The sequence below is a fragment of the Dasypus novemcinctus genome, chromosome 12, assembly GCF_030445035.2.
Source record: "Dasypus novemcinctus isolate mDasNov1 chromosome 12, mDasNov1.1.hap2, whole genome shotgun sequence".
NCBI classification, from domain to species: Eukaryota; Metazoa; Chordata; class Mammalia; order Cingulata; family Dasypodidae; genus Dasypus; species Dasypus novemcinctus.
In genome coordinates this window covers 100,599,536-100,624,617 of record NC_080684.1, presented here as the reverse complement: position 1 = coordinate 100,624,617, position 25,082 = coordinate 100,599,536, and the positions used below count along the sequence as shown (strand labels likewise).

General features: G+C 43.1%; 1 protein-coding gene across 4 annotated transcripts in view; it reads left to right on the top strand.

The window, feature by feature from the left end:
- Window positions 1-4,693: 4,693 nt before the first annotated feature.
- MRTFA (myocardin related transcription factor A) overlaps window positions 4,694-25,082 on the top strand; it is a 307,327-nt gene continuing 286,938 nt past the window's right edge. Inside the window, exon 1 of one of the 4 annotated variants that reach the window (XM_058309168.2) lies at window positions 4,694-4,942. The gene's annotated coding sequence lies outside the window, so the exon portion shown is untranslated. The remainder of the gene's footprint in view (window positions 4,943-25,082) is intronic. The other 3 variants (XM_058309167.2, XM_071218717.1, XM_071218716.1) reach the window with 3 other exon arrangements.

Genomic DNA, 25,082 nt, shown 5'->3' with positions numbered 1-25,082 from the left:
ACTTGGCTCAACAGATAGAGCGTCCGCCTACCACATGGGAGGTCTGCAGTTCAAACGCAGGGCCTCCTTGACCTGTGTGGAGCTGGCCCACGTGCAGTGCTGATACATGCAAGGAGTGCCCTGCCACCCAGGGGTGTCCCCCAGATAGGGGAGCCCCACGTGCAAGGAGTGCACCCCATAAGGAGAGCCACCCAGCGTGAAATAAAGTCCAGCCTGCCCAGGAGGGGCACCGCACACATGGAGAGCTGATGCATGAAACAGCAAGATGATGCAACAACAACAAAAAAGAGACACAGATTCCCAGTGCTGCTGACAAGGATACAAGTGGACACAGAAGAACACACAGTAAATGGACACAGAAAACAGACAACTGGGGCGGGGGTGGGGGAAAGAGGAGAGAAATAAATAAAAATAATCTTTAAAAAAAAATAGCATATACTTTATAGGACTACCACAAGGATAAAATAAGATAATGAACTGGGAGTCATGTGTATTACTAGAAGGAAAGCTAAAAAATTTAACATGGAACTGTATGACATAGTGAAACCTCTTATGCAATATGAATATGGGTGATATTGTATAGATGATTGTTTTTACAAAATATAGAATAAACTAAAGAGATGAAAACAGAATAGCAGCTACGTATTGCAGGAGAAACAGAGATTGAGAGGTGGTGAATTTTTTTGTTTTGTGTTTTATTATTATTATTATTGGAATAATGAAAATGCTCTAATAATGATTAAAGTGATGAATGCACAACTATGTGATTATACCAAACACCATTGTTGTACACTTTGCATATATTTATGCTCTTTTAATATGTATCAATAAAATCGATTTGTTTAAAAAAAAAAAGAGGCAGTTAAACCTCCAAACCTTCTGAATACAGCAGATCACATTGAAAGAAAAAATGATAATGGACTTAACTTACAGAGCTTAGTACTGTGCTTCGCATCATAGGGGCTATGGATTGTCAGGGAAGGAAAAGATCTGGGTAGATGGTCTTCCTGGAGGAAGTGAGATGTGAGCTGGTATATAAATAGATGAAGATAAGAGAAGAAGACAATCTAGGCAGAGGAACCAACCTGAACAAAATATTAAGAAACAAGAAAGAGCAGGGTGTGCTAAGGACAGGGCTGGTTATAAGTCCTGGGTAATACTTTTGGAGAGATTCCCCAAGAAGACAGACTGAAATAGGAGAAGGACAAGAGAGAAGATTTTCTGGGAGTGTGGGTTAGCAGATTGGACAGAAGGGAAATCAATCTCTAGTCGTTTTCTGAAGGTTTCTGTCATTGGGTTTGCCCCTTTCACCAATAGCAACAAAACTGGAAGTGATGGCCAGTTTGATAGGTGACAGAATTGAATCAGCAAAGGTTTTTAGCAAGTTATGGCAAAGGCTAGAAATGGCAAAATGCCAGTTAGCTGCTAATTAAGACATACTTTTGTATTAAAGGATTAAATACAGAAGTGCAAAAAAGAATGAATTTGCCTTAGCATCAATTTGTAGAGTAAAAGCTCTAGGGGGAGGAGATGGAAAGGGCTGGTTATAAAAAAGTCAATTTGAGCAAAGGGTCAGTGCAGTCACTAAATTTGTTAGTGTAATCATATAGTGTACTAAGAAATGTAGGGGTCAAGGTCAAGGAAGGTCGTGGTCTCACTATATTTTGCAGCAGTCAGATCAGATCACACCTGAGTATTTATTAAGTACATTTAGGTTGCAAGCAACAGACAACTGACTCAGAAGGGAATGTATCAGCTAACAAGGGTAATCACAAATGATGGCCCTCCCAGATTCTCTTCAGAGGTCAGTGTACATATCCCCCAGCTGCTGTGATTGCTGGCTGCTAAGGGCACCCAAGTGCCTGTAATCCCAGAGGTTGTCCTCATCTGAAGGAAGTGGCCTTGGGTACCTTACCCCCACCATGGTCCATACTCAATGCCAGACAAATACTGGGTACAAAAAGCTGCCCAATTGGCTCAAGAGATAACTCTGTGTTACAGAGTATAGAACTCTCCTTTTGTGGATCAGGCCAAGAGGAAACTTGTCTTGAGACCATGGCCTTGCTCTCCTTCCCCTATCCCATCTTGCTAACTCCCTCCCTTACACGTGTTTCCCCAAAAGTCTTCCCTCAATAGTGCTCATTCACTTGATCTATCTGATAAGCTCTATTTCCTGGGAACCTGAGCTAAGACATACAAAACTGAAAAGCCAGAAAATAGCTGGATTCAGGTTCTCAGAGTCTTTAGCTGATGCAACCTTTTTCTGTACCTTGGCTCTGATTTGTGTGTGTGTGTTTGTGTGTGTGTTGGTTTTATTCTTGAGCAAATTCTCCCCCCGGGGACCTCTCTGTTAACTCCAGTTAACTGTACAGTTCTGCAGTCCCAGTCCAAACAGAGTTTCTCCTTCTCAGTAGTTCTAACAATGCCCCAGGACTCATTCTTATTGGGTTATCTTGGATCACATGGCTTTCCCTAAATCAAGCATTATAAGTGGGGGTGGGTGGTGGGAGCAGCACTTTGATTGGTCAGAAACGGGGGAATGGGTGGAGACTGTGGGAAAGAGCACATGACTGACATATGAAAATATTTGGAATGTTACGATGAAGTAGGATCAGACATGTTCTGTGAAACTTTAGAGGACAACGTTGGGATCTTAGATTAGAAATTAGAGGGAGGCAGATCATCCATAAGAAATATACACAAATAATTTATATACATATATATAATTTAAATTGTTCCAAAAATGAATAGGCCTCTTTATGAGGTGGTGAGTTTGCCATGTCTGGGAAGCTTGATGTGCAGTTCCTGCTGTAAATGGGCATATTGTTCCTTCTTTGATTAATAAAATTACTTGTCCTTTTCACTTATTTGGCTTTTTCAGTAGTGCTGCCTCTGGGTGGATGCTACTGGAATGTCCAACCTGGGTCTTGTTTGGGGATATCTGGTCACCCCAAACATTCCAAGGGGCAGCACTTTCTCCCCTGAGGTTCACTTCCGCATTCTTGGTGTTAGTCATGACATGTCATTCCAGTTACCTCTATAGAAGCCTTAACTTCCCCCAGTTTGGAGTAAGTGCCCCCAGGACACTGATTATATCTCATTTCTCTTACCCCTTACTCATGGTGGGAGGGTGTGTGTGTCATGAAATATTTGTTGAATAAATAAAGTTATCAGGGCTGTTGGGGAAGAATTCTTGCCTTAGGGGAAGATGTGTGACTAAAGGATCACATGGATCCTGTCTAACTCCAAGATTCTACATCAGCCCATGGTACTGAACTTGAGGCTGACTTAAAGATGAATAATTGGAAATACTAAGGCCACTCCCATTCCTGCAGATGTTGGAGAGGCATCCTCTTCTGCCTTTCCTCTGAGAGTTACATCAATGGGAAGGCAGGGAGACCCTCGGCGGGGGAATAGAGAGGGAGAACAGGAGATCTTAGTGACACTTTATTCTGGAATATAAAGTGGGTTGTCCAGTGTCAGTCTTTGTGCCTTTGCTCTCCTGCTCTGGGAACTCCTCTCTTCCCCCTCTAGCTACTATGCTACTATTACTCCTACTCCAGTGGTTTTCTAAAGGTCATCCCCAGAAAGCCTTTAGGATAGCATTTCCCCTTCTTTTCCACCCCACCAGTTTGGAGATATTTCTCGTTTTCAGATCTCCCTCCCGTTGCTGGGGCCTGGGGTGGGGGTGAGCCAAAGGACCTGCTTCCACCACGGCCCTTTCCACAACGGACCTCGCTCTGTTTCTCTCTCCGTTTATTTAGCTTGCATTCTTTCTCCTTGTTGAAGACATGAATCAGGTCTTGCGGATTGTGTGGCTCTGTGCCTAACGCAGGGGACACACACGTTGGCTACATGAATGGATGCCAGAAGGGGTAAGACATCAGCATTTTAATAATCTTAGAAATCAAAGTCGTCGGGAGTCATCCAATCCAGTCCTCCCTTTTAAAGATGTTCTTTCGGGAGTGTCCGTTCGGCCGTTCAGGGTTCGTTCAGCCCTGTTTCTTTTCACAGCCAAAAGCACTTCTACAGTTGATGATCTCAACATTCTAGACTGCAGGGAGGGGTAGGTAGGTGCCAATGTCCTCCCTTATACCGTCGGGGAAACTGACTCAGAGAAACGAGGCAACAGGCCTCGCTGGGGCGGGGGCTTAACGGGAATTCAGGGCTCCGAGCCAGTGCGGAATTATTTTGTCTCCTTTTCGGAAGCGTGAAAATGAAATAACCGACTTAAGAGCCCCAGGCGAGTGCCCTTCTGCCCCCAGAAGGATCGGGATGGGCTCGGGAGGATCAGTGCAGTCTGAACTCGCGGCTGGGCCTTGACCCTTGACAACTTGGCGAGGTCCAGCCGGGTCCACCGCCCTTGTCTTGACAGGGTGACCAATGAACTGCGGCCGCTTTAAGGCTCCAGCGCCCCGCCTCCGACTGGTCGTCCATCTCCTCCCACCTCCTTGCCGCAGCTCTGCCACTTCCAGACTCTCTCGGCGATGAGGTCATCTCCTCGCTGCCCATTGGCCGCGCCATGCTGTCAGTCACAGGAAGTCCCGCCGCTGTCCTAGCCTCCCTGGTTTCTCTCTCTACCCCTCCCTCCCTTATTCTGTCGGCGCTCGGCCCCGACCAGGCCTCTGATTGGCCAGCGTCAGCTGTCACTCTCTCTGGAGGGCGGAGTGAAGAGGCGGGAGGCGGGTGTGATGGGAGGGCCCGCAACTTCCGTGGCTGAGAGGAGCCGGCGACGGCCGTGTCTGAGGTGGCCGCGGTGGCGCGAGCGACCGTTCCATCCTCTCCACCCCCTCGGCTCTGTTCGCCACACGCCCTCTGCTCGCGCCGACTTTTCTCCGGCTCCGCGTGCCCTGGCCGGACGTTGAGCCTCGGGAGGAGACGTGAGCTGTGAGAGCGGGAGCAGGGAAAGCCGCGGAACCCCGGCCGGGAGGAGAGCGCGGCGGTGAGTGAGAGTCCGGGCAGGGAACCCCTCCCCCTCCGCGGCCCCGGCCCTGGCCCCGCCCCGAGCATCCTTTCTCCTCGCGACCCCGCCGTGCGCGCCCCTCCGGGGATCCGGGGGCCGGGCCTTGGCGCCCCCAGCCTCCTTCCCGCCGCCGACCTACCACTCTCCTCTGGGCCCGGGTCTCTGAGCCGACCAGCGGGACCCAGGCAGGCACCTGTGCGCTGCCAGGTCCGCGAGGCGCCGAGGTCCCCGCCCTCTCTGCGCCCAGGGTGTGTTTTGACCGCAGGCCTGGAGTGTCTGGGCGCTTTCTCCGGGATCTTGGGCACGCCCTCAGGATCCTTGTGCAATTCCCAGGATTCCCAGGCGAGCGAAGCGCACCTGGACTTGTTGATGTCTGTGTGGCAACCTGAATGTCGTCCGGTGTAAAGGGCTCTGTGCAGATTCGAAACTTAACTGCCAAGAGCTTTGCCCTCTAAGAAAGCGTCTGTCTGTCGGGACATTTGATTACTTTCCCCCTTCTGCCATAAGAAAGCATTGATAATAGTGGGACTTTGGAATCGGCCCACGAGACTTGCCTTTTGCGGAGGCTATTTGGGCCCCAGTTCCTCATCTGATTCAGGTGAGGATAATAATATCTGTCTATCCCATTGGGTTTTTTGTGGGTATTAGATGAAATAATACTTCACATAAAATATTTGGCACAGTGTCTAGCACATAGTAAGAGCTCAAGAAATGTTTGCTGTTATAATGTTGAGAATGGCTGGTCTAGTTAGTGTATATTTAAACACTGACCCAGCTTGGTTTTGTCAAGATTTCGTTCTGTTTTCTCCCTTTTATGTAGCACAAGTAAAGGGCAGTTTGGTGGACAGTTAACTGCTTGCCAGCTTATACTTGACATGAAGTGCATCCATACAGCAATGTGAAATACATCATTTAAATGTAATAATGAAATTACACCTATACTTTGCATGCTACTGCATAGTTTTAAGCCTATAAGATGTTTGGAATATCCGTAGTTTGCCAGTTTTTGAGGTCTTTTGAAGGACTGAAAGATTACTACACTACTTGAAGTCACAGCCTGTAACAGAAGCTTTATTCTCAATATGAGGTTAAACTTAGGTGTTTTAATTTTAGAAGACCCCCTAAAACTCCAATTTTACTTAGACAGTTTTACTGTTGAAAAACAGCCACCTCCCAGGGGTGAGGTGGTATGCCAGCTGGCCTACAGCCCCATGACTTCAGGGTATGGAGCCTTTGGTTGAAAGTTGTTAAAACTACATTTTGGGAAGTGGACTTGGCCCAGTGGATAGGGCGTCAGCCTACCACGTGGGAGGTCTGCAGTTCAAACCCGGGGCCTCCTTGACCCGTGTGGTGCTGGCCCATGTGCAGTGCTGATGCACGCAAAGAGTGCCCTGCCACGCAGGGGTGCCCCCGTGTAGGGGAGCCCCATGTGCAAGGAGTGCACCCCGTAGGGAACCGAGCTGTCCAGTGCAAGAGAAAAGTGCAGCCTGCCCAAGAATGGTGCCGCACACACACGAGAGCTGACACAATAACATGACGCAACAAAGAAACAGATTCCCAGTGCTGCTGCTAAGGATAGAAGCCTTCACAGAAGAACACAGCGAATGGACACAGAGAGCAGACAAGGGGGGTGGGGGAATAAATAAATAAATAAACCTTTAAAAAAAAGAAAACAACAAAAAAATACATTTTGCCTAATGTCATTGCATTTTTAGTAGTGATCAAAGGGCTTTATGTTACTCAGTTTAAGGAAATGATTTAGAAAGAAGCAAACCATTACTGCCTTTCAACTACACATGCAAAGCAAAACTTGTATAGTATTAGAGGTTGCTTCAGTTTTTTGCCAATAACTATTAAGAAGAGCCCCTGTTTAAAAAGGCTTCCAGAACTCAGATGCAATAGGATAAATTTTTATTTAGAGTAAAAGCATGAGAAATGGAAGAGTAATATGTGCTCCATAATAAAAAAATATTTTTGTAGACTTTCCAAGTCTTCAGTACTCTTAAGTGCTGTGAGGTAGGGATTCAAAAGAAGTATAAAAAAGGATCTCTGCCCATTAAGGACAAATCCGTAATGTTTGGGTCACCTGGTAGTAATTACTGTTACCACTTAAGTAATGATTTCATTCATTCACTCATTCATTCATTCAACAAACTTGTTCCATGCTTGAAATGTGCAAGGTATTTTTCTATGAGCTGGGCTTATCAGATAAGTGAGATATGGCCCCTTCTCATGAGGAGCTCACAATCTTGTAGGAGGGGCAGACAAGTGAAATAAATTCCAATTCAAACCCAAAACTTGTGGGAGAGTTAAATGAGCTTTTTCTTTGGAGATATGGGAGTGTTTCAAAGAGAAGATGGTATTTGAGCTGAATCTTAACTCATTACATGAAGGAGAGGAAGATCATTCCAAATAGAAGTAATGGAGCTTATTTATTTTGTATTTATAAATGTGATAGTATTTGCTAAAAAGTGTGGCCTATTGGAGTGTTCAGTAAAAATGGGAGATTTTGATACAGATATTTTACAGTTTTTGTTAAAAGTATAGACTGGGAAGTGGATGTGGCTCAAGCGATTGGGCTTCCGCCTGCTACATGGGAGGTCCCAGGTTTGGTTCCCAGTGCCTCCTGGAGAAGGCGAGCTCATGCAACAAGATGATGCAACAAAAGAGACATAAAGAGGAAAGAGAGTGAGAGACATAACAAACCAGGAAGCTGAGGTGGCTCAGGTGATTGAGTACCTTACTTCCACATGGGAGGTCCCAGATTCAGATCCCAGTACCTCCTAAATAGAAGACGAGCACACAGCAAATGGACACAGCACAGACAGCGACTGTAAATGATGAGGGGGGCGGGGATAAGTAAAATAAATCCTTGAAAAAAAAAGTACGGACATGGGAGCAGGTGTAGTTCAGTGATTAAGAGCTTGTTTCACATGTACGAGGTCTTGGGTTCAATCCCTGGTACCTCCTTAAAAAACAAAAGAAAACAACAAAAAACCCACCAAATATCCTTGCCTTTCTGAAACTTATAGTGTAGCATATGGACTTTTTAAGGTTGTAGCTTAAATACTTATTTAAGTACAAAGAGGATATACAGACATATGGCCTTGACTGTTGTGATTAAACAATGAAAGGAATAATATTTACAAAGAAGAAATTAGAAATTTGAAGTCATTAAACAAGGATTTTTTGTATTGCATTTAGAAAGAACCCAATGAAGAACATATACTAGATTGTAAACTCCACAAGGGCAAGGATATTTGTTTCTTTTGTTCCCAGCTTCAAGAACAGTTCTTGGGACATTGTAGATGCCCAGTAAATATTTGTTGAATATAAGATGAACATGAGCAAATATATATTTACAGTGAGTGTGTGTGTGTATATGTGTATAAGTACTAGGGTTGGTAGTTGGAATCGACTGACATAAGGAACATTTTCTTCTCCTCCTGTTGAGAAAAACCTGACCAGGAGGTTATATTTTAGAAGGTCTTTTAGAGAAAAGGAGAACACTGATGGATTGTGGGTGAAGTGGTCTAGCCATAGGAATTAGTTTATAAATGGATACATTTTAGAGAAAAGGAAAATTGAACAAAGTGAATGGCTCACTAATATAGTTCAACAAGTATGGGCACTGTTTATGTCGAAAGCCTTACTGGAGTTTTGAGAATCAAGGAAAGTCTACTTAAAGATTTTTTTCTTTTTTTTAGGTACTGGGGCCCAGGAATTAAACCCTGGACCACATATGTGGGAAACCGGTGCTGAACCACTGAGCCACATTGACTTCCCTGAGTTGGTTTCTTTGTTTTGCTTGTTGTTTGTTTTTGTTTTTTCAGGAGGCACTGGGAACTGAACCTGGGGCCTCCTATGTGGAAGGCCGGCACTCAACCGCTTGAGTCACATCTGCTCCCCAAGCTTATAGTTTTGAAGGGTGGGTGTATTAGTGTTTTATTGCTGTGTAATAAATTACCCAAAAACCTAGTGTTTAAAACAGCAATAAACATTTATTATCTTTTTGTTTCTATGAGTTAGAAATTTGGTAATGGCTTGGCAAGGTGGTTCTAGCGCCGGGTCTTAGGAGATTGCACTCATAGATCAGCTGGGGTTTGTAGTCGTTTGAAGACTTCACTGAGGCTGGCAGATCCTTTTCAAAGATAGGTCCCTCATGGCTGGCAAGTTGGCGCAGGCTGCTGGTGGGAATCCTCAGTTCCTTTTCATGTGGACATCTCCACAAGGCTACTTGAGCGACTTCATGGCATGGCGGCTAGCTTCCCCCAGAACAAGTAATCCAAGAGACCAAGCTGCATTGTCTTTTATGACCTAGCCTCAGAAATCTCATACTATCACTTCTATGGTATTTTATTAGTCACACATTGTGGGAAGAGACTACTTAAGGATGTGAATAATAGGAAGAGAGGATTATTGGGGACCATCTTGGAAGCTAGATATTGCAATGGGTAAAGTAGAAAATAAGTTTTGGAAGAAGGTACAGAGTGCTGGGGAAGGGAAGAGGGGGTGAATAGTAGTAGAGAAAGATTACCTTTGGGAGGATGAGGGTATTGGTAAAAATTTAATTCTTTTAACAAATATTCACATGTATTTGTTGAGTGCTTACAGTGTGCCTTCCACATGTAGAGTGGAATATGGGAGTGGACACTGAATTAGGGCTACATGAAATGTTTTAAATAATCTTGGCCAGCACTGACAGGACAAAGATTTGATCTGTATATATAAATTGAGGGTAGTTATTTCTCTGATATTGAAGAGAATGCTATCTTATCAGACTGATAGTTGAGGAACAATTGTATATTAAGGTTATAAATACCCAGAAAGTTTTAATTCTGGCTCCACAGCTTCCTAGCTCTGAGTGACCTTGGGCTATGTGACCATGATGTTCTTGCTACTTTATCTTCTCTGTGATTCAGTTTCCCTAGCTGTAAAATGGGAATAGTAGTGATACCTGCTTTGTATTGCTGCCATGAGGATTAAATAAATAAAAAATATGTAAAGCTTTTGGAACAACTTTACATTTATTATTATTAACAGTAGCATAGAACTGACAGTGGGGAAATGAGATTGGAGTCAGATGAATGAAGTAGTAGTTGTAGAATGATGTGAGTATTCAGACAGAGAAAATTAAATGTTGAACATTGCTGCTTCCATATCAGTTTTTCCAGTCCAAAGTAGCTTCATGTATATAATTGCTGTTTCCCAAAGTAGAGTGGCTTTATGTAGCTGAACTCTATCTGGTCTTTTGTACAATTAAAACAAGACCCTAGGAGGTGCACAGTTGCCTAAAGATTTCTCATGCCCTCTTGTCCCTCTTGTTTAAATTACTGGGTCCTCTGTTTGCAGGGTTTAACCAGAAGCAGTACTGAAAAGTACATATGCTCCATAAGAGCAGAGAGGTGGAACGAGGACCCTTGGACATATAGTAAAAGTACAGGAATAAGAACCTTTGTGGCTGAGTCTCAGGACATGGTTAATCTAATCTGGAGGGAATTTAAAAAGAAGCCTTAGGCATAGGAAGTTAAATTATGAGATGCTTCTACATCTGGATTATGTAATTTTAAGAATTGAAAGTACAGATTGTGTGAAACACTCTTAAGTTTGGACAAATTCTTCAGAGGCATTGATCATCTTCCCATAAAGAGTACCTTGGGGTGAAAGGAAATAGCAATTGGATTGAGCTTTCTACATCTTTAAAGCCTCAAATCTCTGATCTTTGTGTATCAGAAAAACATGGATTCTATTTACTTAAAAAAGGTACAGATTCTTAAAATACAAAGTAAGATTATTGAACTCCATATTACTGCAGGTGTTAAGCAGAAATTTTGTGTTCTGCCAGGATGCCTTGTGTGGAACTAATTGTTTAAGTTGCCTTAAATTCTGTGGTTCAGTGACTCACATTCGACTCTCTCATTGTTTAATTGAAGGGAGGCACTGAGAAATTAAATGGTTTGAGGTTCCACAACACTTTAGTGGCTAGGGCCGGGCCAGTTCCTTACCGATTGACTCATATAGTAATAGAAGATCTCTGGAATCCTTGGAAGAAAAAGAGTTGTAAAAATTTCTTTTTCTTTTTTTCAGATACCATAGTTTTACTCTTGTATGTCTGGTTTATTTGTTTCCCTACTCAACTCTAATTAATATGCATTTAGAAGTCATCCTCTTTCTGAGGGATTGCTGGTAATGAGTAATTTGGATGGTTCATTTTTAAATCTGTTTGTTATGGGATTTGAAGATAGGTGTACTGTTTACAGGTCTATGACCTCTAAAATTTGTAAGTGGGAATTATGGACAACTTTGATTTTTTTGAAAAATCTTTATTCTGGTATCAAAATGTGAAGTACAATGAATGTAAATTGAAAAAAAAAGAAATTCCTTATTATTATAAGAGAATAAAATAATCTGTGAAGTAACTTGTTAAGTTTAAGGACCTGAGCAAATCTGGGTACCGACATTACCAGCTTTGTTACCCTAGGCTCATTACTTAATTTTCTTTTGATGGTTTCCTCATCTGTAAAATGGAGTTAATAATTCTTACAACCTGAGGTTGTTGTATAAGGATTACAGGGAAATGGAATGGGGAGTAACAGTGGCAACTATGCTTATGGTAGTTGTGCTACTTCATTAATCCTTACACTCACTACATGAAATAAGTGGTTGACCATTTTTTAGATAAGGAAAGAGGAGCTTGGAGAGAGGAACTAAGGAAGGTCATAGTGAGGATTTGAACCATGATTTGTCTTTGATCTAAAAGATGCTGGCTCCCTTTGATAATGTGTATGAAGTGCCTAACTTTATCTCCAGCAGATGTCTCCTACTGTTTATTTTCCATAGGGTTAATGAAAATGTCAGTTGTAGTGAGAATTCTTGGTAGTAGTAATCAAGGTGTTGGAGCTCTCACAATATTTTTGCAATATTCCTTATATGTATCTTGTTGCCATTCTGAAATGGAAAACTGTAATGGTGACATCACGTCTTAAATTACTCAGTAAATACTAAATAAGGGCATACTGTAATGGCCAAATTTTTATACCTTTTTTTTGGTCAGTGTTTCAGTATCTTTTTAACTATAAATGGTGCAAATGATGCCAGAGTCTCTTAATTGTGGTTAATTTGTACATATTTTCATTACCACATAATTTACAGGAACTTGGAAAGCTGTCCTCCATTCTTTTTTTTTAAGATTTGTTTTTATTTATTTCTCTCCCCATCCCTCCACCCCTGTTGTCTGCTCTCTCTGACCATTTGCTGTGTGTTATTCTATGTCTGCTCGCATTCTTGTCAGGTGGCACCAGGAATCTCTTTTTGTTGAGTCATCTTGCTAGGTCAGCTCTCCATGTGTGCGGCACCACTCCTGGGTGGGCTGTGCTTTTTTTGTGCAGGGCGGCTCTCCTTGCAGGGTGTACTCCTTGTGTGTGGGACACCCCTACGCAGGGGACACCCCTGTATGGCAGGGCATTCCTTGCATGCAGCAGCACTGCTCGTGGGCCAGCTCAACACACGGTCCAGGAGGCCCTGGGTACTGAACCCTGGACCTCCTACGTGGTAGGCGGATGCTCTTATCATTTGAGCCATATCGGCTTTCCTGTCCTCCATTCTTTAGGAAGTCAAGTTGCATTTAGGTATTAGAGTGGTGTTGCCTCATTGAAACTTTGTCTTTACTCTTTTTTTTTTTCTAATGGAGGTACAGGGGATTGAACCTGGGACCTCCTATGTGGGAAGCTGGCGCTCAAACCACTGAACTACACCTGTTCCCCTTTACTCTTTTTTTTTTTTAAAGATTTATTTTTTATTTATTTCCCTCCCCTTTCCCCCCCCCTCAGTGTCTGCTCTCCGTGTCCATTTGCTGTGTGTGCTTCTTTGTCCACTTGCATTGTTGTCAGAGGCACCAGGAATCTGTGTCTCTTTTTTTGTTGTGTCATCTTGCTGAGTCAGCTCTCTGTGTGCGCAGCACCACTCCTGGGCAGGCTGCGCTTTTTTTCTCACGGGGCAGCTCTCCTTGAGTGATGCGCTCCTTGCACGTAGGGCTCTCCTACGCAGGGGACACCCCTGTGTGGCACAGCACTCCTTGCGCGCATCAGCACTGTGGGCGGGCCAGCTCACCACATGGGTCAGGAGGCCCTGAGTTTGAACTCTGGACCTCCCATATGGTAGGCAGACACTCTATCAGTTGAGCCAAAATCTGCTTCCCACCCCTTTACTCTTGATTTTACATTTTGTTATGTGACGGATATATTTAGAGTAGTCTTTTTAAGATAGCCATATATATGTTGCCTTTCCTTTCTTTTAAGAGGCAGAGATGGGGAGCAAGAATTTAGAAATTAAAAAAGTAAGGCTTGGATGTGCAGCTGGCCCATGCACAGTGCTGATGCGTGCAAGGAGTGCTGTGCCACGCAGGGGTGTCCCCGCGTAGGGGAGCCCCATGCCCAAGGAGTGCGCCCCGTAAGGAGAGCCGCCCAGCGGGAAAGAAAGTGCAGCCTGCCCAGGAATGGCACCGCACACACGAAGAGTTGATGCAGCAAGATGATGGAACAAAAAGAAACACAGATTCCTGTACTGCTGACAACAACAGAAGCAGACAAAAAAGAAGAAGAACACACAGCAAATGGACACAGAGAACAGACAACTGGGGCGGGGCGGGGGAAGGGGAGAGGAAAAAAAAAGTAAGGCTTGGTTTCTTTTTTATCCTTGAATATATGATAATCACTTTTTATGAAAAGAAATCACTTGAACTAAAGCTTCCTTTCAGGAACCTTTTACTCTTAATTCTAACATGCCATGTTAATGCCCTCAAATTGGTGGTGTTGAAGGCAAAGATGTTGTGGTATTATATTCTATATCATAGATTCAGTGAAGCATTTTACGTTATTTTGTTGGTATTTCCTTTCTGTTCAGGTTTTTTGTTTCTGTTCTGAAATGGGAACAGGGAACAAAGAGTCTGACATAATATCACAGGCTAGTGATTTGAAATGAAATAAATTTAAGAATTTCCTTTACCACTCAGTAGAAGTTCATAGGATGTGTTGGTCATTTGTGTGATCTCTGTTTTGAGTCTTTGTATACATTTAGCTATTTATTTAATGACTGAATTATTTATTTAATCCTTTTCCTAAATAGATCACACTGTAGCATTAGTACTGCCATCCCCCACTCCCCACCCTTTGACTTTTATCTGAAACTTGATTTTGAAAGTAAACCTGGCAGGACCAGAATATGAAAACTGGGCATGACCTGAACAGTTTGGACAGGCTCTTCATGACATTTCATTTAGGTAACTTGTTGGGTGCCTAAATAAAACTTGAGTTAATTTTAGTGTAACCTTTTGTTCTATTTGGAGAGTGTTAAGGGATTTTTGAATATCTTCCAAAATTCACCTTCATCAAATGAGTTTAGAAAACTTAGAAAGCTCTTTCTAGAGTAGGGATTCTTAAAACTTTATCTGGGGCCTTCACATTTTCACAGTATACTTGGAGGACTTTTTTTTTTTCCTCCAGTATAGTAGGTTTCCCTAAGTTTTGGGGATTGTAGTGTGTGTGTGTGTGTGTGTGTATTTAAATGAGGTACTGAGGATTGTCTTACATGGGAAAAAAATGCTCAACCACTGAGGTATATCCACTCCCTGATGAGTGTTGGATTTTTCATTTGTTTTTAGGAGGTACTGGGTTTCGGACCCAGGTCCTCCTACATGGGAAGCAGATATTCAATCACTTGAGCTGCATCCATTCCCCCACCTATTTTTTTCTCCCCCTCCCCTGCCCTGCTGTTTTTTTGCTGTCTGTGTCCATTTGCTGTGTGATCTTCTGTATCTATTTCTCTTTTTGTCTTCTCTTGTCTTTCTCCTCTAAAATTCTCCAGGATTCCATTCTGGGGACCTCTGATGTGGCGAGAGGTTCCCTGTCAATTGCGCCACCTCAGTTCCTGGTCTCTGCTGTCCTTTACCTTGACTCTGCCCTTTGTCTCTCTTTTGTTGCGTCATCATCTTGCTGCATGACTCACTTGGTATGGGCACTGGCTCACTGTACAGGCACTTGGGTTGTTGTGTGGACATTTGGCTTGCCATGTGGGTGCTGGCTTGTAGCAGACACTGGCTAACCACATGAGCACTCGGCTCACCGCTTGGGCACTCAGCTTGCCACGCAGGCACTCACATGGGCACTTGGCTTGCCATGTGGGCACCCATGTGGGTGCTCAGCTAGCTGCGTGGGCACTCAGCTCACTGCATGAGCACTCGGCTCACCATGTAGGCACTCGGCTCACACGTAGGCACTCTTTCTCTTCTTTTTTTTTTTTTCACCAGGAGGCCCCAGGGATTGAACCTGGGTCCTCCCATATGGTATGTGGAGGTCCTATCACTTGAGCCTATTTTAATCACTTGAGCCTATTTTAATCATGGCTCTGTCACTAACTGGCTCTGTGATCTTGGGCAAAGGAATTAATCTTTCTGAATCTCTGTTTCCTCATAGGATAGTGGTGAGAAGTACATAAAGTTACATTAATCATTTAGCATGTAGTAGGTATTAAGTATATATTAATTTTCATAGCACCTCAATTTTTCTTTTGTAGCACTAAACATAATTACAGCTAAATAATTGTGTAATGATTTTATGTTTGTCTTCTCATTAGCTTTGTGAAGCCAGGAACCATGTCTGTCTTTTCACTGCTAAATTCCCAGATCTAGCGTAGTGCCTGGCATGGCATATAGTAGATGCTCAATAAATACCCCTCTTCTGATCCTGTCCTTCTTGACTTAAAGGACACTATCCTGAAGAGATTTCCCTTAGTCCATTTGAGAATAAATCAACTTATTACTTGATTTATTGAAGACTGGAGCTGGGTAAAGGGGAGCACAATGAACAGATAAGTAACAATCAGAGAGCAGTATTCAAAATAAGAAGATAGTACTCATGGACTTTCTAACCCTCTATAATCTAGTGTCCAGTTCCAAATTTCACCAAAACAATTTTCAGTGAAGTTCTCACTGAGTTACATGCTGCTGAGCCAATTTTCCCTAGCTTAGTAAATGGTCACTCTTCCAGTTACTCACTTAAGAACCTTGGAATCATCTTCTCTTCCTTTCCCACTTCTTCATATGCAACCCATCAGCAAATCCTGATGGTTCACCTTCAAAATATAGCCATAATCTGGTCACTTCTCTCCACCTCAACCATAATCAACTTTGTCCTAGTTAATCTGTATTAGTTTCCTGTGGCTGTTGTAACAAATTACTACAAACTTGATGGCTTAAAACAGCACGTATTTATTCTCTTATTGTTTTGGAGATCAGAAGTCCTAAATCAATTTCACTTGGTGAAAATCAGGGTGTTGGCGTAGCTACATTCCTTTTAGAGGTTCTAGGGGAGAGTTTTTGCTTGCCTCTTTCAGCTTCTGTGGCTGAAGCATTCCTTGGTTTGTGGCCCCATCACTCTGGTCTTCAAAGCCAGCATCTTTAAATCTCTTTCTACTCTGTCTTCACATCAACTGCTCCTTTGTGTCTATCAAAGCTCTTTGACTTTCTTTTATAAGGATACGTGTTTAGGGACTTTGACAGTTTGAAGCTGGGTGGACCCAGAAAGTCATGTCCTTAGGGCTAATCCATTCCTGTGCATGTAAACTTATTGTAAATGGAACCTTTTGATTATATTCAGTTAAGGGACCTTCCTTTTGATTTGATCACTTCAGTAGGATATGACCCAGGGTAGGTCTTAATTCTTTCACTGGAGTCCTTTATAAATGGAAGAATAAAAGCTGCAGACACAGAAAAAAGCTGCAGAGACAGAGAGAAACCTTCAGAAACTGAAATCAACGAACCCTGGAGATAGAACGGCCAGGGACACAGTATCCCAAGGCAGAACTAGCAGTAAGGCTCTGAGGAGAGGGAGAGAGCTGCCACCACCATTGTGCTGTGCCATGTGCCTGATTACAACAGCTGCAACTTGGAGAAACCATCTCTGATGACTAGTATAAAAGTCCCAAATCTCATCATCTAAATCATCAAAATTAGGTATGGGTGAGACTCTGGGCATAATTTATTTGGGGGCAGAATCCCTCTCTGTGGATCTGTTAAACTAGAAAACAAGTTATCTGTTCTGAAAATAGGATAGGGCACAAAGTATAACAGTTATAGACATTCCCATTTAAAAAGTGACAAAATAGAAGGAATAAAGGGGTCACTGGTCCCAAGCTGTTAAAAAATACAACAAGGAAAATTCCATTAGATTTCAAGGCCTGGAAGTAATCCTCTGGTTTGAGACTCCACCCTTTCTAGCCTATGGGTCCAAGGTTCTGCCCTTGGAATTACCCTTCCCTTTTCTTGAAATGAAGTTCATGTTTGCAGCTGAGCAGTTTTTTTTCTTTTTAAAGATTTATATATTTATTTATCCACTTTCCCCACCCCCCCCCCTTGTTGTTTGCAGTCGCTGTTTGGTCTCTCTGTCCATTTGCTGTGTGCTTTCTGTGTCTGCTTGTCTTCTCTTTAGGAGGCACTGGGAACCAAACCCTGGCCCTCCCCTGTGGAAGAGAGGTGCTCAATCACTGGAGCCACCTCAGCTCCCTGGTTTGTTGTGTTTCTCATTGTCTTTCCTCTTTGTGTCTCTTTTGTTGCATCTTCTTATTGTGTCAACTTGCCCTGCCTGCCCACTGCACTGGCTCACCTCCTCCAGGAGGCACTGGGAACCGAACCTGGGACCTTCCATCTGGTAGATGAAAGCCCTGTCACTGGTAGGTGGAAGCCCTGTCACTTAAGCCACATCCGTTTACCAGCTCAGTAGTTTTTTTTTTTTTCAAAGATTTATTTATTTCTTTATTTCTCTCCCCTCTCCTCCCTCCCCCCCCCCAACCCCGGTTGTCTGTTCTCTGTGTCTATTTGCTGTGTCTTCTTTGTCCATTTCTGTTGTTGTCAGCAGCACGGGAATCTGTTTCTTTTTGTTGCGTCATCATGTTGTGTCCGTTCTCCGTGTGTGTGGCGCCATTCTTAGGCAGGCTCCACTTTCTTTTGCGCTGGGCGGCTCTCCTTACAGGGCGCGCTCCTTGCGCATGGGGCTCCCCTATGCAGGGGATACCCCTGTGTGGCAGGGCGCTCTTTATGCACATCAGCACTGCCCATGGGCCAGCTCCACACAGGTCAAGGAGGCCCGGGGTTTGAACCGCGGACCTCCCATGTGGTGGACAGATGCCCTAACCACTGGGCCAAGTCTGCTTCCCTCAGTAGTTTTATTAATCTGTTTCTGAACTGTAGAATTTTGGTACTCTGACAGCTTTCCTTTATTTCATTCTCTTTCTGTCCATTTCAGTCCTAGGGCTGTGTTTCTTCTAGTATAATATTCTTAAATACCTTGTGGATCTCCTCTATATGGTTTGGGGATTCATGCTATTAGACAAGAGGGTCCTCCACAAATCTTTATTGGATAACCCCATCTCTGTTACTGGCTTCTGCTTAGATACTTAAGAGAATGGGATTCCACAAATCCATGAGTCACATGCCTAATCTCTTAACACTAACAAAGTGTTGTCCAGTTATACCCTCGGCTTTCTCTCCATAACATGCTTTCAGGGAATCTCCTAATTTTAGTGTCTTTTGCAATCTAGACTGGCTGAGAACCTTCAAAATCATCAGGTTCTGGTTTCTTCTATTTAATAGTTCTTCCCTCAATTCTCTCTTTCCCTTTGTATTTTACTGTAAGCAGCAAGAAGAAACCAGGCTGCATATTCAATACTTTCCTTAGAAATCATCCCAGCTAAATATCCAAGTTCATCATTTATAAGTTTTGCTTTCCACACAGTTATAGGACACAATTCAGGTAAGTTTTCTGTTGCTGTATAAGAAGGATCACCTCTCCAGTTCCCAATAACTTTTCCTTCTGAACCTTCACCAGAAGAGCCTTTAAGGTTCATATATTTTTTAAAATTTCTATTTATTCCCCACTCCCTCAATCCCCCCATTGTCTGCTCTCTGTCTATTTGCTCTGCATTCTTCTGTGTCTGCTTGTATTCTCATTAGGTGGCTCCAGGAACTGATCCTGGGACCTTCTGGAGTGGGAAAGAGGCGATTACTCTCTTGAGCCACCTCATCTCCCTCTTCTGCTATGTCTTCTTATTTTTTCTCTTCTGTATCTCTTGTTGCGTCATCCTGCTGTGCCAGCTTTTTGTGTCAGCTGGCAACTGCTGTGCGGGGTGGCTTGCCTGCACAGGGTGGCATTCCCATGTAGGGCGGCACTCCTGCACAGGGCCGCATTCCCATGTAGGCCAGCTTGCCCTCACCAGGAGGCCCTGGGCAATTGAACCCCGGACCTCCTATATGGTAGATGGGAGCCCAGTTGGTTGAGCCATATCCATTTCCCTAAGGTTCATATTTTTACCAATATTCTATTTATGATATATATTTTTCTAAAATGATATAGGCTTTCTCTATCATGCTCCTCACTTCCTTCTGAGCTCTCACCAGAAGTGTGTTTAATATCCATATTTGGGGAAGCGGACTTGGCCCATTGGATAGGGCATCCACCTACCATATGGGAGGTCTGCAGTTCAAACCCCGGGCCTCCTTGACCTGTGTGGAGCTGGCCCATGTGCAGTGCTGATGGGCGCAAGGAGTGCCGTGCAGGGGTGTCCGCCGGGTAGGGGAGCCCCATGTGCAAGGAGTGCGCCCTGTAAGGAGAACCACCCAGCGTGAAAGAAAGTGCAGCCTGTCCAGGATTGGCACTGCACACACGGAGAGCTGACACAGCAAGATGATACAACCAAAAAAAAAAAAAATCCATATTTATACCGTTTTAGTTTCTGAGGTGGCTTAAAGCAAATACCATGAAATGGTTCAGCTTGAACAATGGGAATTTATTTGCTTACAGTTTTTTTTTTTTTCCCTATCTGGTTGCATCATTGTCTTTTTGGTGCATTGCTTTGCCGTGTGGGGGCCTGTGCCTCTCTGCACAGGTCTGGCTGCCTGTTTTCTTTTTTTTACTAGGAGGTCCTGGGGATTGTAACTGGCTCCTCCGTATGGTAAACAGGTGCTCAATTGCTTGAGACACAGCTGCTTCCCTGCTTACAGTTTTAAAACAGAAAATGTCCAAATCCAGGCATCAACAAGGTCATGTTTTCTTCTCAAAGACTGGCTGCTGGTGATCTTTGGCTTTTCTGCCACATTGGAAGGCACATGGTGGTATCTGCTGGTCTCTCCCTTCTTTTCTGGGTTTTGTTGCTATCAGCTTCCATGGCTTTCTCTTTCTCTCTATATTTATTCCATTTATAAAGGACTCCAGTAAGAGGATTAAGACCCATCCTGAATGAGGTGGGTCACAATTTAACTGAAGTAACCTCATCAAAAGGTCTTACTTACAATGCATTTACACCCTCAGGAATGAATTAATTTTAAGGACATGTTTTTCTGGGGTACGTACAGCTTCAAATCAGCACATCTACCAACTGTCTGTTTAAGGTAATCTAGGCTTTTCTGTCATGCTTCTCAAAATTATTCTGGTCTCCATCTATTAACCAATTCCTCATCCACTTTCACATTTTCAGATATTTGTTATAGCAGTACCAAAATCTGTCTTAGTCAGAGTTCAACCAGAGTAACAGAGCCAGTAGGAGATCGATAATAAGGAATTTATTAAAGGAATTGGCTTGTGTAATCACAGAGCTGACTAAGCAAGTCTGAAATCTGTAGGACAGGTCACCAGGAAGGGCAGGCTGACTGAAGCTGTGGTCCACAAGTAGAATTTCTTCTTTTGAGTAACGAGTTTTGCTGTTTAGGCCTTGGGACTGATTGTACATATACCCACCATCTAGGATAATCATCTTTACTTAAAATCAGCTGATTATAAATATTAATTCACACTTAAAAAATACCTCCACAGCAATACCTAGATTAGTTTCTGATTGAATAACTGGGGACTATCTAGGTGGCATATAAAACTCACCAGCATACCATCATCATTTCATCATTTCTTGCCTGGATTCTTGCAATAGTTTTGTCTGAACTAGGCTCCCTGCTTCTACCCTTGGTATCTTTTTTTTTTTGAGGTACTGAGACTGGGGATTGAATCCAGGACCTCACATGTGAGAGGCTGGTTCTCAACCACTGAACCACATTGGCTCCCCTGAGTTGGCTCCCTTGTCTGTTTTGCTTATTGTTTGCTTAATTGTTTGCTTGTTGTTTTGCTTTGTTGTTTGTTTGTTTTCTTTAGGAGGTACTGGGAACTGAACCCAGGACTTCCCTTGTGGCAGGTGGGTTCTCAACTGCTTGAGCCACATCCGCTCCCCTGCCCTTGACTTCTTATGGTCTCCTATGATCTCTTCTCCACATAGTAGCCAGAGTCAATTTCATGATCTACCGCTATACCCCTTGCTAACTTTGCTACAACCCTATTTCCTGGGTCATGGCAGTTCTTTGTGTTGCTGTTTTCTCTATTCTCTCCCCAGATCTTTGCGTGGTTTATTTCCTCATGTTTTCCATATCTTTGCTCAGGTATCTCTGTATCAGAAAAATATTTCTTGACTGCCAGATATAAAAAGCAACTTTATCCCCAATTCCTGACATTCCTTATTTTGCCACACTTTTCTCAACAGGATTTGTCAATAGGTGACATGTATTTATTTGTTTGCTGTCTGTCACCTCCCACTATATGATAGGCTTTATAAGGGCAGGGATTTTGTTTTGTTTATTGCTCTATCCTCAGCACCTACAGTACTTGGCAGGTACTAGGTTCTTAATATTTGTTGAATGAATTAATACATGAGAGAATGGTCATTTTCATTCTTATTTTACCTTGCAAGTGGCATTTGATACAGTCACTTTGTTTCTTTTTTTTTTTTTAAGATTTATTTATTTATTTTATTTTTCTCCCCTTCCCCCCCCCACCCCAGTTGTCTGTTCTGTATATCTATTTGCTGCATGTTCTTCTTTATCTGCTCCTGTTATTGTCAGTGGCACAGGAATCTGTGTTTCTTTTTGTCGCGTCATCTTGTTGTGCCAGCTCTCCATGTGTGCGGCGCCATTCCTGGGCAGGCTGAATTTTCTTTCGCACTGGGTGGCTCTCCTTATGGGGTGCACTCCTTGCACGTGGGGCTCCCCTACGCGGGGACACCCCTGCGTGGCCAGGCACTCCTTGTGCACATCAGCACTGCGCGAGGGCCAACTCCACACGGGTCAAGGGGGTCTGGGGTTTGAACCACGGACCTCCCATGTGGTAGATGGACGCCCTTTCCACTGGGCCAAGTCCGCTTCCCTCACTTTGTTTCTTGAACCATTTTATACTCTTGGTTTCCATGGCACTGTTCTCCTAGTGTTCTTTTTAATTCCCTGCCCATTTCTTCCACCTCTCATGCCATTCCTTCTCAGTCTCTCTCTCTTTTTTCCCTCTCAGTCTCTTTTGTTGGCTGTTCTCTGAGTATGGGATTTTCTTGGGACTCAGCCTCAGACCTCTTCTCGTCTCTCTCTGTAAATCTCATTCAGTCCCATGGCTTTACATACCACTTATTTGCCAGTGATTCCCATATTTGTATCACCATCCTGGATCTTTTTTGAACTCTAGCCACTTTGCCATTTCCACTTGGATGGGTCACAGACATCTCAAATTTACATTCCAAGCTACACTCTTAATCTTCATTTCCTTTTGCCAGATTTGCTCCTCATATCCATCCCAGCATCAGTTTCTGTTGATAGTGCTCTGTAAGTATTGCCTCATTTATTAACTTCTCATTTCTCTCACTAAAATCACTCTGACTAGTCCAGCCATGCTCTTTCCAGGATCAGTTCAAGAGAATTTTAACTGATTTCCCTACTTACATCATTTCCTTTAACACCAATAAATGCTCCACATTGAAGCCAGGGTTTTAAAATTCACATCTAATCATACCATGTTCCTTTCTATTCACCCAAAGTTTTACTGCCAATAGGGTCCAAAGGTTACTTGTGTGAAATTGGGTAGATCCGGGATTTTAATAGGGAATGGTAGGGGCTGTGGCAGAATTGGAGCATATGTGTCCTGTCTAAAGGGCATAGCCTCTTTTTAGTCATAGCATATTGTTGTCAGGTGGGAATGCAGGCCCAGAATTGCTGATCTTCTGATTTAGTAAAAATCTGGATTTTTTTAAAATGTGAAATTTCTCGATATTGACAGTTAATTTAAATGAAAAAAAAATCTGTATGCTTAGAAATAATTTTTTTTCTTCCCCTCTGCCTCCCCTGCTCTGCTGTCTGTGTCCATTCTCTGTGTGATCTTCTGTATCTATTTCTCTTTTTTGTCTCCTCATCGTTCTTTCCTAGGATTCACTGGGATTCGATCTTGGGAACCTTTGATGTGGAGAGAGGTTCCTGTCAATTGTGGTACCTTAGTTCCTGGTCTCTGCTGCACTTCACCTTGATTTTCCCCTCCATCTCTCTTTTGTTGCATCATCATCTTGCCACGTGACTCACTTGCACAGGCACTGGCTTGCTGTGCACGTACTTGGCTTGCTGTGCAGGCATTGGCTCGCCGCATAGGCGCTCAAGTGGGTACTTGGCTCACTTCATGGGCACTCGGCTCAGCATGTGGGCACTTGGCTTGCCATATGGGCACCCACACAGGCACTTGGCTCATGGCGTGGGCACTCGGCTCACCACACAGGCACTTTCTCTTCTTTTTCACCAGGAGGCCCCAGGGATTGAACTTGTGTCCTTCCATATGGTAGGCGGAGGCCCTATCACCTGCACCACATCCACTTCCTGCTTAGGGATAATTTTAATGAAAGATGTGTAAGACCTTTACACTGAAAACCTCAAGGGAAATGGACTTTGGCCCAGTGGTTAGGGCGTCCGTCTACCATATGGGAGGTCCGCGGTTCAAACCCCGGGTCTCCTTGACCCGTGTGGAGCTGGCCCATGCGCAGTGCTGATGCGCGCAAGGAGTGCCGTGCCACGCAAGGGTGTCCCCCGCGTGAGGGAGCCCCACGCGCAAGGAGTGCGCCCGTGAGGAAAGCCGCCCAGTGTGAAAAGAAAGAGCAGCCTGCCCAGGAATGGCGCCGCCCACACTTCCCGTGCCGCTGACGACAACAGAAGCGGACAAAGAAACAAGACGCAGCAAATAGACACCAAGAACAGACAACCAGGGGAGGGGGGGAAATTAAATAAATAAATAAATCTTTAAAAAAAAAAAGAAAACCTCAAAACATTGCTGAGAGAAATAAGGAAGACCTAAATAAGTAGAGAGAGAACATTTTCATGGATTATAAGATCTAGTATTGTTAAGGTGTGTCATCTCCAAATGATCCAAAGATTCAGTGCATTATCAATCAGAATCCCATCATGTTCTTTTGTATAATCTATAATTTATATGGAAAAGCAAAGGACCTAGAATAGCCAAAGCAATTTAGAAAAGGAAAAACAAACTTGGAGGAATTAAGTTAACTGAAATTAAGACTTATGAAACTATAAATAATCAAGACTGTGGTATTGTTGTAAAAAGATATATAGATCATTGGAACAGACTAGAAATTGCAGCAATAGACTCATGCATTTAAGACCAATTGATTTTCAGCAAAGGCTCAATTGTAATTAAATGAGGGAAAAGATAGTTATTTCAACAAATATTGCTGGAACAACTGGATATTTGTATGCAAGTAATGAATCTTGTACCATATACAAAATTTAATTTGAAATGGATTATAGACTTAAACATACAAACTAAAACTATAAAATTTCTAGAAAATCTTTGTGACCTTAGGGTAGGTAGGCATAGAATTTTTTATAGACCACAGAAAGCACTAACCATTATAAAAGAAAAAAAAATGATAAATTGGACTTTATCAAAATTAAAACTTTCTGCTTGTCAAAAGACATTGTATGGAAATGAAAAGGTAAATCAGATTGGGGGAATTATTCACAATATATTTATCTGACAAAAGACATACCCAGGATATGTAAAATAAACTAAAAAAAAACCTCAGTAATATAACAATTAACCCAATTAAAAAGTGGGCTAGGGACTTGAATAGACATTTCACAAAGAAAATATATATGAATATTTATAAGCGTATAAAAAAGATGTTCAACATTATTAGTCATCAAGAAAACACATGTTAAAACCACAGTGAAATACTCCATAATACTTACTAGAATGGCTGAAATTAAAAAGATGGA